Raw genomic sequence first — 14,660 nt, forward strand, 5'->3', positions numbered from 1 at the left:
CTATGTGCTGCCACCATAAATGAAATACGTATTCTGTGACTCCATATCTACCACGACTGAAAAGGTAATAGACACAGAAAGCTTTTTTTTTTTTAAGACCAGAGTACACATGCACGAGCGAGCACAAGTCGGGGAGGGGCAGAGGACGTGGGGCTTGATCTCATGACCCTGAGAACATGATGTGAGCCGAAACCAAGAGTTGCACCCAGATGCCCCCATATACACAGAAAGCTTTAAAAACCTATTGTATATACCCCAAAATAAATAACTTAGCTAATATAAAATTATTAACTTTTCCAATAGAAAATCGAGGGAAATTTTTTTATCTATATCGTGTTTCTTATTCTTTGCTATTATGCATATGCATCATCATACATTGAAAAATGTGAAAGAATGCATTTCCCACTTAGAAGGAGCACTGTTAAAGTAGCATTAGCAACTGCATTTTTAATGAACTATTGGCAGAATTATCATCAGAGAAGCCCAATAATACTGGTAATTATAAAAAGCAGTGCTCACTCTCGACACACATACCTACATACCACTGTACGTTCCACCAAACCTCCTAGCAAGAATAGTGGTAGGTCTCCCATCAAGATGGTGGCTAGCTCAGGTCATGTTTACTAGCATACCTCCATTTCCACCACAGCGTAGTACAGTCCACATACGCAATGTTCTATGCTATGCCTCCATCTTCAGAGATGTTCCCTAGGCTTCCTTCCTTGCCTACGTGGATTTCTCCCAACAAATTTGAAAAAGTACACTACTTTAATTCACCAAGTAAATATTCCCCACATCTTAGCCTCAACTCTCTCACTTCTCAGTTGCATTCTACCATTCAGAAGCGGCCTGAACAGCAGTTACGGTCTGCCATTAGATGATTTCAGGAGGTTAAATATTGTTCATAAAGATAGTAATAGCTAAAGTTGATTAGTGATTTCCATCTGCCAAATACTTTGCTAACTGTTTCACACATTTTATTAACCATATATTTTTTTAAAGATTTTATTTATTTATTTGACAGAGAGACAGAGAGATAGCGAGAGAGGGAACACAAGCCGGGGGAGTGGGAGAGGGAGAAGCAGGCTTCCCGCGGAGCAGGGAGCCCGACGCGGGGCTCGATCCCAGGACCCCGGGATCATGACCTGAGCTGAAGGCAGACACCCCTTATTAACCATATTTTAATAAGAAACTAAAAATGAAAAGATTGAATACTTTATTTAAAATCACACAAATATGGAGCTGGAATCCAAACCCCTTGTGTGTCCTACTCAAGAGACCAAATACTTAATCACCATTATACTGCTTGGTGTCCACATGCAACTAAAGATATACTGGTTATGAGTCAATTTCTGATGGCCTGAGGCTCAACAGAACATACTGAGGATGACTCAGAAAATTCTAGAATTATAGAATACCCTAGGACCTAATTGGTCACTAGACACTTCAAGCAAGGGGTCTCAAAATAAGCTTCAATAAGGTAGCATGTATAAGAAGTAAAAATTCAGGGAAGGACCTGTATCTGGCCAGCATGAGTGACACTTAAGGAACCTTAACAGACAGCATGTGGCTCATTGGGTATATGATGATGGCACTTAGCTCCAGTCTCAACTGCGAGTTTAATATATGTCTGTGTGAAGTCACACAGTGAAATATTCTTAGGCCACTCTAGACATACAGATCACTGATATCCCCACTTATGTCTCAGTATTTAGAATATCCGTTATTGATACAAGTTCAAGTTCCCTAACTTTAAACTCTGTGAAATGTTTATAGTATGCTGGCTAATGTCTGAAAAATGCAAAAGATTCAGTTTTGTGTATTACTACAAAATTCTTTCTTATTTTACTTAGAAAAATACATTCTTTGTAGGATCACTAGTCAAAGAGAATTTGATATGCTTCAGGACATTTTGGAAGATGTTGGGATATGGAAGAAATATCTCAATAAATTGTTTCCCACCTTCTGCAACTGCACTTGAATAAATGGAACTGTTCTTAGTCCTTAATTTTCCCATCACCACAGACACCAGTGTAGCAATCAGGCGTGGCTAGTTCAAGTAGATTCATTTATGCACCTATAGAATGTTTTTACTCAAAGCACAAATATGTCACAATACAGATAAATTTTGAATTTTATACAGTAGACTTACAGTATGTGAGATAATTTTCTTCAACTAAGTGACCCTGAAAGCTCTGAAAACCTTCCTACTCCACACTTGTCACAGAATATAAATGGAACATAGATGTTGGTGAGGAAAGTCAATTCTATTTTTCTGCAGGTTCACCATCATATGTTTGTTAAAAGTCTATTGCCAAGACTAGAAGTTTGTTGCTAGTCAAGTCACTTTCCAGGTGTTGTAAAGAGGGACTTTGTTCATAGTTTCTTTCTTTTTTTTTAAGTTTATTTATTTAAGTAATCTCTACACTCAATGTGGGGCTCGAACTCACAACCCCAAGATCAAGAGTCGCATGCTCCTCGGACTGACCCAGACAGGAACCTCTATTCAGAGTTTCTATGTTGCTAAAACTTAATCACTTAATCTTCTACCCAGTCCTGAGAAGGCAGAAAGTAAATAATGAAAGTTAATGAAAAGGTTAGGGAGGGGAAAGAAAAAGAACAGGACCCTACAGAGAGAGAAAAAACAGTTGCATTTCTTACATTTAGTCCTGATATATCATGAAAACTAATGATATAACTCCCATGAGTTGCATGCAGATCAGAGCATTAATCTCTAGCAAAATGGTTTATGTTATAGGAACCCACAAACAGATTTCCTTTAACTACAGTAAATCAAACATGGTGGGTAGTTTCCGTTTGACTGATGAGTACACATGTCACTGGCAGGAGGGCAGTGACATATGGAAGAGCAATAAATATTTTTTTCTGACACTTCAGCAGCCCTTGTTCAATGACACTAAAGGAAGATAGAAGACTTCAGGAGAAAATGCAAGCCTGTCTCTATTAGCTGTCGTGCCACCGCCGAGGCAGCAACTCCAAGGTGATTTGGTGTTCTGTGGTGTAGCTTGCACATTTAGTCTTAAACAAATGAATAGCCTGAAAGTAAAGAATCAATAGTTCTCTCAGAACAGTGTTTTCATTTTCCTTCCAATGATGGCATTCTCCCGGTACCTAAGATTTCCTTTAATGACAGGGATTTGGAGAATCTTTACCTTCTAGGACCCAGTGGCCAACCAAATTTTGTTAAAGCTTTTGTTCTTTGTCCTCCTCAACAATATCCTTTATGGGCTTTCTGTCTGCATAATTTCCTATTTCTCGTGGGAAGAAAATCAGGGGCAAATGTGTCAGAAAGCATTATGTTATAACCCATGTCCAAGAGATTTAGAGGTATTTAGCTCTGAACACCTTGTACTAATTTTTTAATGATCTCAGTTATTTCCCTAAACCTCCCCGAATGTTATGATTTGGGCACCCACCAAGCAGAGTTTTCAAGGGCTACTATGTTTCCCTCTAATAGGCAAAATACAATAGGTATTAAAATGTAAACACAGTGGTTTTCAACTTGACTTATGTGGCTTATAGTTCTTTTTTGAACACCTACTGTCATGTACTAGAGAACACCCTGAATCTCAAGTGTTGAGTAGAATAGCACATACTTCAAAATGGACCTTTCCCAACTCTGGTGTCAGGGTCTCAGTATAGTAGGGTAATAAAAACTCATAGGCTTCAACTACATTTTTGGGCCAGGACTGGAAAGACAGAGATCTGCCATCCAAGATAGATCCAAACAGAGAGCCAGGCATTTTCAGGGGTGTTACACAAATCACTCATGCAGATGTGTGCAGCAAGCTACCAGTAAGAGACACGCAAGTAAAAGAATTATGGCAGACATGGATGCCACATCATGGTAAAAGCAACGTAAGGCTTTCTGATCATGTGTCTAGTAGCTGTGTTTGCTTGTTGAAAGCCTTTATTCCAGTCTCTTGATTGCACTAAGGAAAAATGAACAAATCTGGCTTGGCCCCACATTCATTCAAAATCTGGTTCTTAAAATGTAGGAAAACAGTGGAGTATTGTACAATTAAAAAAAAAAAAACTCATGAAAATGAAACTACAATTTTCTTCTACCGCTAATTATCTTTATGACTTTGGGTAAATCACTAATCACTTGTAACTGTTTATTTATCAGATGTCTTTGATGTGCTAAATTAAACCTACAGTGGTTCTTGCTCTCAAATTCTGACTTTCTAATTCTACTACTTATTGAACAGATATATTTATATCCATCTCTTTCTATTTAGCTGTTGTGCTATAATCACAATTCAAAATTAACAAACCATTCTTGCTTATAAATTATATTATGCAGTCTCAATTTTACAAGATATTTCAAGATTGAAAGTTGACATGAATTCCAAGTATCTCTCTTCAATATTCCTAATATGCAAATATAAAAAACTAGAAATTAAAAAAAATAAACCTATTATGTAAAAGTTAAAAAACTTGACAGATAAAACTAAAGAGATGACACTTCACCATACTAAAAGTTAATGGTTCATTCATATACTCATACATTCATTCAACAGCCATTTACTGAATGAATACCATGAGCCAGATATTATATCAAATGGCTAAAGACAGAGCAGTGAATAAGAATGACATGGGCATTATCTTCATGGGCCCTGCATTTTTGGGGGAAATTGAAATCAGTCAGAGAACATTAATATTGTCATTTATAAATGTCTTGTGTAGCATAATCCCTTTCTTCATGAAACCTTCAGTCTAGCTGGGAGACAATGTTAAATAATTACATGAATACTTTCACTTGTGACAGTTGTTCCAAAATACAAAATATTGCATGATTCTTTTCTCTTTTGTTCAGCTTCATTATTGTCTATTATTCTGTCTTCTAGGTCATTAATTCATTCCTCTGCTTCTTCCAGCCTGCTGTTCTTTGCATCAAGCGTGTTTCTAATCTCATTTATTGCACTCTTCATCTCTGATTCTTTTTTAACTCTTTTATCTCTGTGGTAAGGGTCTCACTGATGTCTTCTATTCTTTTCTCAAGCTCAGTGAGAATCCTTATGATTGTCGCTTTAAATTCTCCTTCAGGCATGTCACTTATATCTGTTTCACTTAGATCTCTGGCCGTGGCCTTATCTTGTTCTTTCATTTGGAATAAATTCCTCCATCTTGGCATTTCGTCTAAGTCTATGCCTTCTTCTCTGTGTTAGAAAAGCCAGCTATATTTCCAGCTCCTGAAAGTAATGGCCTTATGAAGAAGAGGTCATGTAGTGCCCAGGACCTGGCACTTCAGGAAGTGTCTCTGGTGTGTGCTTCATGTGCTCTGCTGTTGTGTTCTGGCTGTTCTATCCTTCAGGCCAGTCATCTGCAGGGGCTCTCCTTGCCTGGTGTGGGCAGCGTTTGGTCTGTGGCCTGAATATGGTGAGTTTTACCTAGGCATGCCATGGTCTCATGCTTGTGAAATGAGACCTGACACCAACTTCACCAGAACTGAGGCCCCGCAGAACACTCTGGTTGGAGACGTGATGTGGGCAGGAGCTTGTGCTGGTCTTCTGGGGGAAGGGCTTGCTGTGCTAGAACTGAGGCAAGCTTGACTGAGAAAGGCAGACCCTCCAGAGCAGAGAGTGGTGGGGCTTGGTGTAAGCAAGTTAGGCAGCCAGAGTCCAAACTGAACTGCTTCCCCACTAGTGGTTCTGTGTTGATCCTGAGGGGTAGGGGTGGGGATGGGGGGGTGGGAAATGGCACCTGCCAACTCCTTTGTTCCTGAAGAGGCATCTCTGTGAATGCTGTCTCTCAGGGAAACGCTCTGAGAGAAAAATAGACTTAGGGAACTCAGTGACTCCATCAAATGTAGTAACTTTCATCTTATAGGAGTCCCAGAAGAAGAAGAAAAGAGAAAAGGAAACAGAAAATTTATGTCAAGAAATAATAGCGGAGGGGACCTGGGTGGCTCAGTTGGTTAAGTGGCTGCCTTTGGCCTGGGTCATGATCCCAGAGTACTGGGATCGAGTCCGTATTGGGCTCCCTGCTCAGCGGGGAGTCTGCTTCTCCCTCTGACCCTCCCCACTCTTGTGCTCTCTCACTCTCTCTCAAATAAATGAATGGATGAATGGGATCTTTAAAAAAAAAAAAAAAGAAAGAAATAATAGCTGAATACTTCCCTATTCTGGGGAAGGAAACAAGACATCCAGATCCAGGAGGCACAGAGAACTCCCATCAAAATCAACAAAAGCAAGCCAACACCAATTATAATATGTAATTAAATTTTTAAAATATGAAGAATAAAGAAAAAATCTTAAGAGCAGCAAGGCAAAAGAAGTCCTTAACTTATAAGGGAAAACCCGTAAGGCTAGCTGGAGATTATTCAACAGAAACTTGGCAAACCAGAAGGGAATGACATGATATATTCAAAGTGCTGAATGGGAAAAATCTGCAGCCAAGAATACTCTATCCAGCAAGGCTGTCATTCAGAATAGAAGGAGAGATAAAGAGTTTCCCAAATAAAAACTAAAGGAGTTCCTGAACACTAAACCAGCTCTGCAAGAAATATTAAAGGGGACTCTTTGAATGAAAAGGTGAGATTAAAAGTGACAAAGACAAGAAAGGATCAGAGTAAATCTCCAGAAACAGGACAAAACAAGTAATAAAATGGCACTTAATACATACCTATCAAGAAATGAATGGAAATGGACTGCGCTAATCAAAAGATACAGGGGATCAGACTGGATAAAAAGACAAGACCAATCCAAATGCTGCCTACAAGAGATTCATTTTAGATGGAAAGACACCTGCAGATTGAAAGTGAGGGGGTAGAGAAATATTTATTATGCAAATGGTGTCAAAAGAAAGTCAGAGTAGCAATATTTACATCAGACAAACTAGACTTTTTCTTTCTTGTATTGTTCTTATCCTGCTTTGGTATCAGGGTAGTACTGTCCTCACAGAATGATTTTAAATGTGTTCCCTCTATTCCACTATTTTAAGATTTTGATAAAGATTGTCATTAGTTTTTTAAATGTTTGGTAGAATTCACCAATGAAACCACCTCCTGTGCCAGGAGAATGTGATTCCTAATTCAACCTTCATTCTTGTTATTGGTCTAAGAATATTTCCTATTTTTTGGATTCAAGATTCATGATTCAATCTTGGTAATTTGTGCATTTTGGGGAATTACCTTTTCTTCTAAGTTATCTGATTTGTTAGTATATAATTGTTTATAGTAATCTGTCATCACTCTATGTATTTCTGTGGTTATCTGATGGGTTGTTTTCTCTTCCATTTCTCATTTCGGTTTTTGAGTCTTCTTTTTTTTCCTAATCTAGTTAAAGCCAAGTTTGTTTATTCTCTTAGAAAACTGGGCATTACTTCCAATGTTATGTTATTGCTTATTCTGGTCTCTATTTTATATATATATCTGATTTTTCTTTGTTATTTCTTTCCTCTATTAAATTTCAGCTAAGTTTCTTCTTTTTTCTAGCTCCTTGTGGTGTAATGTTGTTTACTTGAACTTTTCTTCTTAACACAAGCATTTATAGCATAAATTTCACTCTAACATCTGCTTTTGCTGCATCCCACGGGTTTTGGAATATTGTGTTTTCTTTTTCTTCTGAGACATATTTTGATTTGCTGTTTGATTTCTTATTTGGCCTAATGTTTGAGCATTAGCATATTGTTTAATATTTACAGTTTAAATATTTAATATTTACATTGTAGATTTTCCAGCTTTATTATTGATCTTTAGTTTTGTACCACTGTGGTTGGAAAATATCCTTGGTATGATTTATGTCTTCTTAATTGTAATATTTGTTATGTCTCTTTTCATGTAATTTAATCAGGGGATTCTTCTGTGTGTACTTGAGGAAAATGTATATTCTGTTTTTCTCGGATGGAATGTTTTATACATATCTTTTAGAACCATGTATTGTGAAGTATGCTTCAGGTAAAAACTGTCCTTGTTAAAAAACAAAAAACAAAAAACAACACTTTAACTGAGGGTACTTGTATAAATAAAGTGTATCACAGGGGAGGCTAATGGGGGATGGGTAAAATAGGTGAAGGGAATTAAAAGTACACTTATCATGATAAGCACTGAGTAATGATGTATTGAATTGCTGATTCATTCTATGTATACCTGAAACTAATGTAACACTGTATGTTAACTACACGTGAATTAAAATTGAAAACCTAAAAAAAAAAAAAAAAAGTGCAAAATAGCAGGGAAAATATAATACAGTGCAGATCCTCACTCTGGGGATCAAAGGATGCTTTTCCAAAAAAGTGACTTTATCCTATAAGGAAAAGAGAAAAATTTGTTTTTTTTTTTTTAAAGATTTAATTAATTAATTAATTAATTTATTTGAGAGAGAGTGCACAAGCGCGAGTGGGGATAGGAATGGAGGGGGAGGGAAGGGGAAAGAATCTCAGGCAGACTCTGTGCTGAGCACGGAGCCCGATGTGGGGCTCAATCTCATGACCCTGAGATCATGACCTGAGCCAAAACCAAGTGTCAGACGCTTAACCAACTGAGCCACACAGGCACCCTGAAAATTTGTTTTTTAAAAGTGAGAAAAGAGCGGGGGTTGTTTTAGGTGGGAAGTATGTACAAAAGGCTGAGACAGAATGGACTGTGGGACACTGGAAGAACTCTAAGCCGACTCAGTATAGAATAAACGGCACAATGGCCTATCAATACACTGGCAGATGGGCAGACTAGATCAACAAGGGCTTAGCTTAGTTGCCAATTTTCATGGTTCTTTGATTTTACAGTAACAAAAACATTTTAAATATAACTCAATTTATTTAAAATATTGAGTCAAAATATCTTTCACATTTATCTAGTTTATAGAGTGAGGAAAAGTAGTAGGTAAAGTTGTAATTATTAAAATGATTGAAATACTGACATTCGAGAGCAGTTTCCAAACAGTACATTTACATAGCTCACATGCTAAAGAGCAAAGGAAAATAATCTAAGGTTTGTAGCCCAGATTTTGACTCATACACTTCATTTTTCTTCATCCAGGGGCTTAAGCAGGCCAAGTGAACACAATAAGGAATCTGATCTTATTTCTTATGAGTCATCTTGAATAATAATAAATTACTCATAGACATAAGGGAAATAAATTAGCCTCCTCAGACATTGTATCATGAAGATAGATGCCTTTTATATAAACAAACTATTAGTAGGACTGACTGTAAAATGTACTTTGACATTCCCAGGTTTAAGCTTTTAGACAGGACACTCACAAAGCTGGATTCAATGATGAGGACTGGCATGAAAAACAAAGCAGTGCTCCATCAGGGTATCAGGTACCTCTAGATCATTATATTTTCTAGCAAGTCCTGAAAATTTAATTGCTATGACATGAATTTACACCCATTCCTTACGTTAAGTGCAAGGTAGGAACATGCAGCCATAAATTGAAGATGCAAACAGTGCACTGTGTCAACATTTCTTTCTGAGGTCTTTAAGCTTCCCATTTCCATTCCATTAAGTCTAGTTCTATTTCCACTTCTGTTCTTTCAAAGTTGTTTTTCTGATTCATCCCTCTATCAAATACTGAGAAGTGGACAAAGTAAATAAATTTATTAGTTTATTTTTTGTGTAATATAATGTCACAGTATATAAACAATGGGTTCTAATTCCAATTCTGTATCTAACATTATTTTCACTCTTCATATTTTTTTTTCAGAATCTGGAGCAGGAAGTTCAGACTTCAAACAAATAATAAACTCAATCTAACACATTTTAGACTCAGCCTGTACACTTCAGGATTAAGATTTGTTTTTTCTGTTTTGTTTTTTTAGCTTTTCACTCTCCTCATTTCAGAGAGAAGATTAGAGGAAAAAACTGATTTTGAGCCCTTATATAATGACATGTAAAAGAAAACTGGAGTTTAAACCAAGACACCAGTTCACAGTAAATGTCAAATTCCCAAAGTGAGGCGTCAGATTACTATATGCGGAAATTATAATTGAAAGAGAAATGTGTTTCAACTCATAGATGCACACTGGCATCACCTGAGGGCCTCAACAAACTATTGATGCTTGCATTCTATCCTGTGGAATTCTTATTTCATTCAACTGGGTTATGGCCTCGGAATTGGGATTTTTAAAAAGCTACCCAGGAGATTCTAATGTTCAGAACTGCTATTTTAGCTAATAATAATGATTTAGAGAACATTAAGGGGGTCACACTTTCCAGATAATTAAACACTGTACTTGTTCAATAAATAGTTGTTGGATTAAATCGATAACATGATGCTTCAAGTCGTTAAGTGTCGTGAAATACTAATATAGAAATTATGTTTAAACTATTGAAATAGGGGTATAAGTATCTTTCAGCAGATATTGCTTAACAATTTGCTAGGAATAAAATCAGCTCTCTTTATGGAGTCTTGTTCCCATAGGGGTTCCAAAATCACAGCTAATCCCTCTTATTTATTGAATCATATATACTGTAGGTTTATCACTGTCTAGATTGGTTATAATTTGATCACGTGTATGAGCTTTTACTAAAATGTAAAAACAGTATTTTTGCAGTAAATATTATCTGGAACTTCCATTTCCAAAAACAGATCCTACCTACTAAATTTATAGGCATTGTATGACAGAGAAATAAGGGGTATTATTCTGATACAGATCACAAAATAATAGTTATAGGTCGGGATCTGAGGGGAAAAAAATTAAGATTGTTAGAAACCCCTACTATGTGACTGGTTCTAGTAAAACAAGTTAAATGAAGTCCATTTCCCTTCAAGGCTTCCACAATTTACTGTGCACCCTCTTCAAGTGTATGTGTGTATGTGTGTGTGTATACACACACACACACACATAACTGTAAATACACATAATCATAACTATATATATATATATATTTATATATTTATAAACAATTCCTTTTGGGAGTTTACAGAAGGACAGGGAATTGGTGAACATTAATATCTCCCATGTAGCAGCTTTACTAGACAGATTTTGTATAGTTGTACTTGTTCAAAGACAAGAGTGGTAACAGTTCATTTGATGGTCCTTCTTACAGTGTTATACATACCTCATCAGTAGGCTCTCACGGAGAGCCTGGGTGGCTCAGTCAGTTGAGCCTCTGACTCTCAGTTTCAGCTCAGGTCATGACCACATGGGTGGTGGGATCAAGTCCCACGTGGGGCTCCCTCCTCAGTGGGGAGTCTGCTTGGGATTCTCTCCCTCAGCCCTTCCCACCCCCTCTTTTTTCTCTCTCTCCCAAATAAATAAATCTTTAAAAAAATAGGCTCTCAGTTCTCAGAGAACAGAGGACTTTTTTTTTTTAAAGATTTTATTTATTTATTTATTTGAGAGAGAATGAGATAGAGACCATGAGAGGGGGGAGGGTCAGAGGGAGAAGCAGACTCCCTGCTGAGCAGGGAGCCCGATGCAGGACTCAATCCCGGGACTCCAGGATCATGACCTGAGCCGAAGGCAGTCGCCTAACCAACTGAGCCACCCAGGTGCCCCTAACAGAGGACTTTTGAGTATTGTTTTTTTTTTTATTTGAATGAATGGTTGATTTATGCCATCATTACTTAATTCTTGCCTCTTAATGAGGAAACTAAGTATTTTCTTAGCTAGTTGATATTTGACAAGACTGAGCATATTTTTTAATGACCCTGACTGAAGACCAGTAAAATACCTTAGTATCTACTTTAGTTGAGACATATGTATTATCACTCACGTTAAACTCTCAAATTGCATCTCACAAAACGTTAATGTTTCTTTTGAAGTGATAACCCCATATTCTAGAAAAACTTAAATAATGAGAAAGCACTATGTTGTAATTTGCTTGGTGCAAACATCACCATAACATTTGTTAATAATTATTTATTTGATATATCTACTGTCTGCATCCACCTCACCACAGGCCTACTGGTTCATGAATAAAGACAAGGGCAGGGGAGATAGCTAGCTAAAAAGTCATTTTTCTCTACCCACAATCATCTTGGGATTCAGGAGAGGTGGTGTATTCCTGGAATGGGACAGAACTAACAAGATTATGTGGAAAAGGTTGAAGACAGAGAGGGAACTAGCCTCCTGATTCCATATGCTTCCATACTGATTTGCTGGACAGATTTTGTCAGGCAAAGTGCACAAACTCCCGAAACAAAGCTCAACTGTGTCTACGGGGCTATTTTAATTAAACAGAAGTGTAGTTAACCAATAGAGCAACAGTCTATAAGGAGGAAGCAATCACCCTGCAATTAAACAATTCTGACATCAAATGCTAACTCTACCATGTACTAATAATTTAACTCGACAAAACCAAGAGGAGCTGCGAGGAAACTGAGAGGAATTTAGTCGGGTTAGACTGTTATTCAAGAAATAGTTATATGACATTTGCTATATTTCAGGTATAAGAAGATAAAGCTAAAAAGGCAGACCATGCAGTTAAGGGAACTTATGGGTCATAGTGATATGGAGTCATCAATCATTATAATAGAATATGGTAATCAGTGTAATTACAATGTGCAGTGGGAGGAGAGGGGAAGGAAGTCTAGAAATGCCTAGAAGAATCAAGGTACTCCTCACAAAGACTATAACCTTGGGCTGAGACTTTAAGGATTCAAATATGCATTTATTAGAGATACAAACGTAAGGAGGACATTCTAGACAAAAAGAACGATAGACATGACATGAGGATGGAGTACTATTGGGCAAAAGGTCTGCAGTAGGAGACTATTGAGGACCAGTTACATAAAATTAAGTTGATCCGGTAGGCAAGGGCCAGAGAATAAGGAAGGTGGTCTGTCATGCCAAGGCATTTTGAGGGGTTTTTTCCCCCCCTAAAGGTGGTGAGAAGCCAAGGACATATTTTGAGCAAAGAGCTCAAGTCATGTCTGTTTTAGAAAGATCAACATCAAGAGATTTTAAAGGATGGTTTGGGGAAGGGTAAAATTAAGGGAGAGAGGACAGTAGAGAGAACTTCAATAGTATGGGTAAGACCTAGCAAGAGTCGTGGCAGTAGGAAAGAAGACAAAATTAATAGATCAAGAATTCACTTATGGAGCCAAGTGAATAAGTATGTGGACCAATAGTGCGGAGATGAGAAGATCTACAAGAACTTTTGGGTTTCAGATTTGGACAACTGAAGGGATGGGAGCTGTTACCAATATATGAAATTTCAAAGGAAATATACAGAAATGGGATGATGGTGGGTTTGATGATAATCCTTCAGAGTATGAGGTATTCATGAAACATTCATTGGGAATGTAAAGCATCCGGAAAAGAGCCTGGCACATAAGAGATGCTCAGTACACTGTAGTTCAACTTCCTTTTGCACCAGAATAATTGTCATTAAGCTCCTGAATACATGTAATTAAAATTAAAGAAAAACATCTGGTCTCCTTTCAGTTTAATAATGGATTCTTCCCTACAGATTCAGAACATGCTTTTCCTTTCACCTACATGATCCTGCCTGCCCAGGTCTATCACATGCCTGGCTCTTTTTTTTTTTTTTATCCTTCCAGACTTGGGTTGAGTATCTTCTAAGTCAGGCCTTCTCTAGCCATGCCAAGAAGCAGTCGTCTCCCAGCTTGGTACTTATCTCACATCTTCCTACTAATGATCTTCATGGAAAATTTCTCCATTTCAAATAAATAATTTACATTAGTTTATTTGCTTACTAGTTCATATGCTCTTCCCATTAGAATCTATTCTAAGGTCAACATTGAAGGAAGAAAGAAAAGGAAATCGTAGACCGTTTACCTTTGAAATTAATTACCCAATTGGTAGATCTAAAATCTCCTTAACCTACTCATATTACAATATATGCAGAGCCTACATTATTTTCAGTTTTTATTTCACTCCTTAACACGTCAGAATAAGGCAGGGAAGGAAGAGAAAGTTCATAAAACATAAAATGGTGCAACAGTCTCTTTCACAAATAACAAGTGCCTGAAGTTTGTGTGCCAGGCACAAATATACTGATGATTACAACTCTAAAAGTAGGACAAGCCGGCAAGGAAATATTCTCCATAATACCAACACCAGCTTAATGTGACTCGAAACCCTACTGGAGCCTCTGCTACAGGCAAACCAGGTGGGTGATAAAAAATGAGTGAAAGCACAGTATCTTTATTAAATGAATTTACAATTTACTGATGAGGATGAGAAAATACAAATAATTATACGGCAGCATGTGGATCAAGCTATGAGACAGGTTCAAATGCAGCACTATCGGAAACCACACAAGTCCTTTCCCAGGGCAGCCATGTGCTTTCTTAAAATACGGTGGCCTGAGTTCTAAATCAAGCATAGACAAGGTAACAGACTAGAAAGAAGGGGAGTAATGCATGTTTTGGGCATTTGGTACTACCCTCGGAAATACATACCACAGGGTGGAATGCAATCATAGGATCAGAAAACACAGAAGAGGTTCATGGCCTTTAGTGCATGTTTGAAATCCATCTCTCCTTCATCAAATTTTTGGTGACTTTTTAAAGTGACTGTATTACAGTGGTTTTAATACAGTGACTTAAGGCCATATTTTTAAAGAAATCTATATCCTACCTAGGTGATGCTAAGTTACTGCATATACCACTAGGCTCTGCTCGTTTTTCCTCCATGTCAGTTTTGACTCCCAAATACGCATAAAAGAGCCATAATGTCTGCAAAGTCCACAGTCGTCTAACTGCTTACCTTATCACTTAAGG

The sequence above is a fragment of the Halichoerus grypus genome, chromosome X (genome assembly GCF_964656455.1).
Source record: "Halichoerus grypus chromosome X, mHalGry1.hap1.1, whole genome shotgun sequence".
In the NCBI taxonomy this organism is placed as follows: domain Eukaryota; kingdom Metazoa; phylum Chordata; class Mammalia; order Carnivora; family Phocidae; genus Halichoerus; species Halichoerus grypus.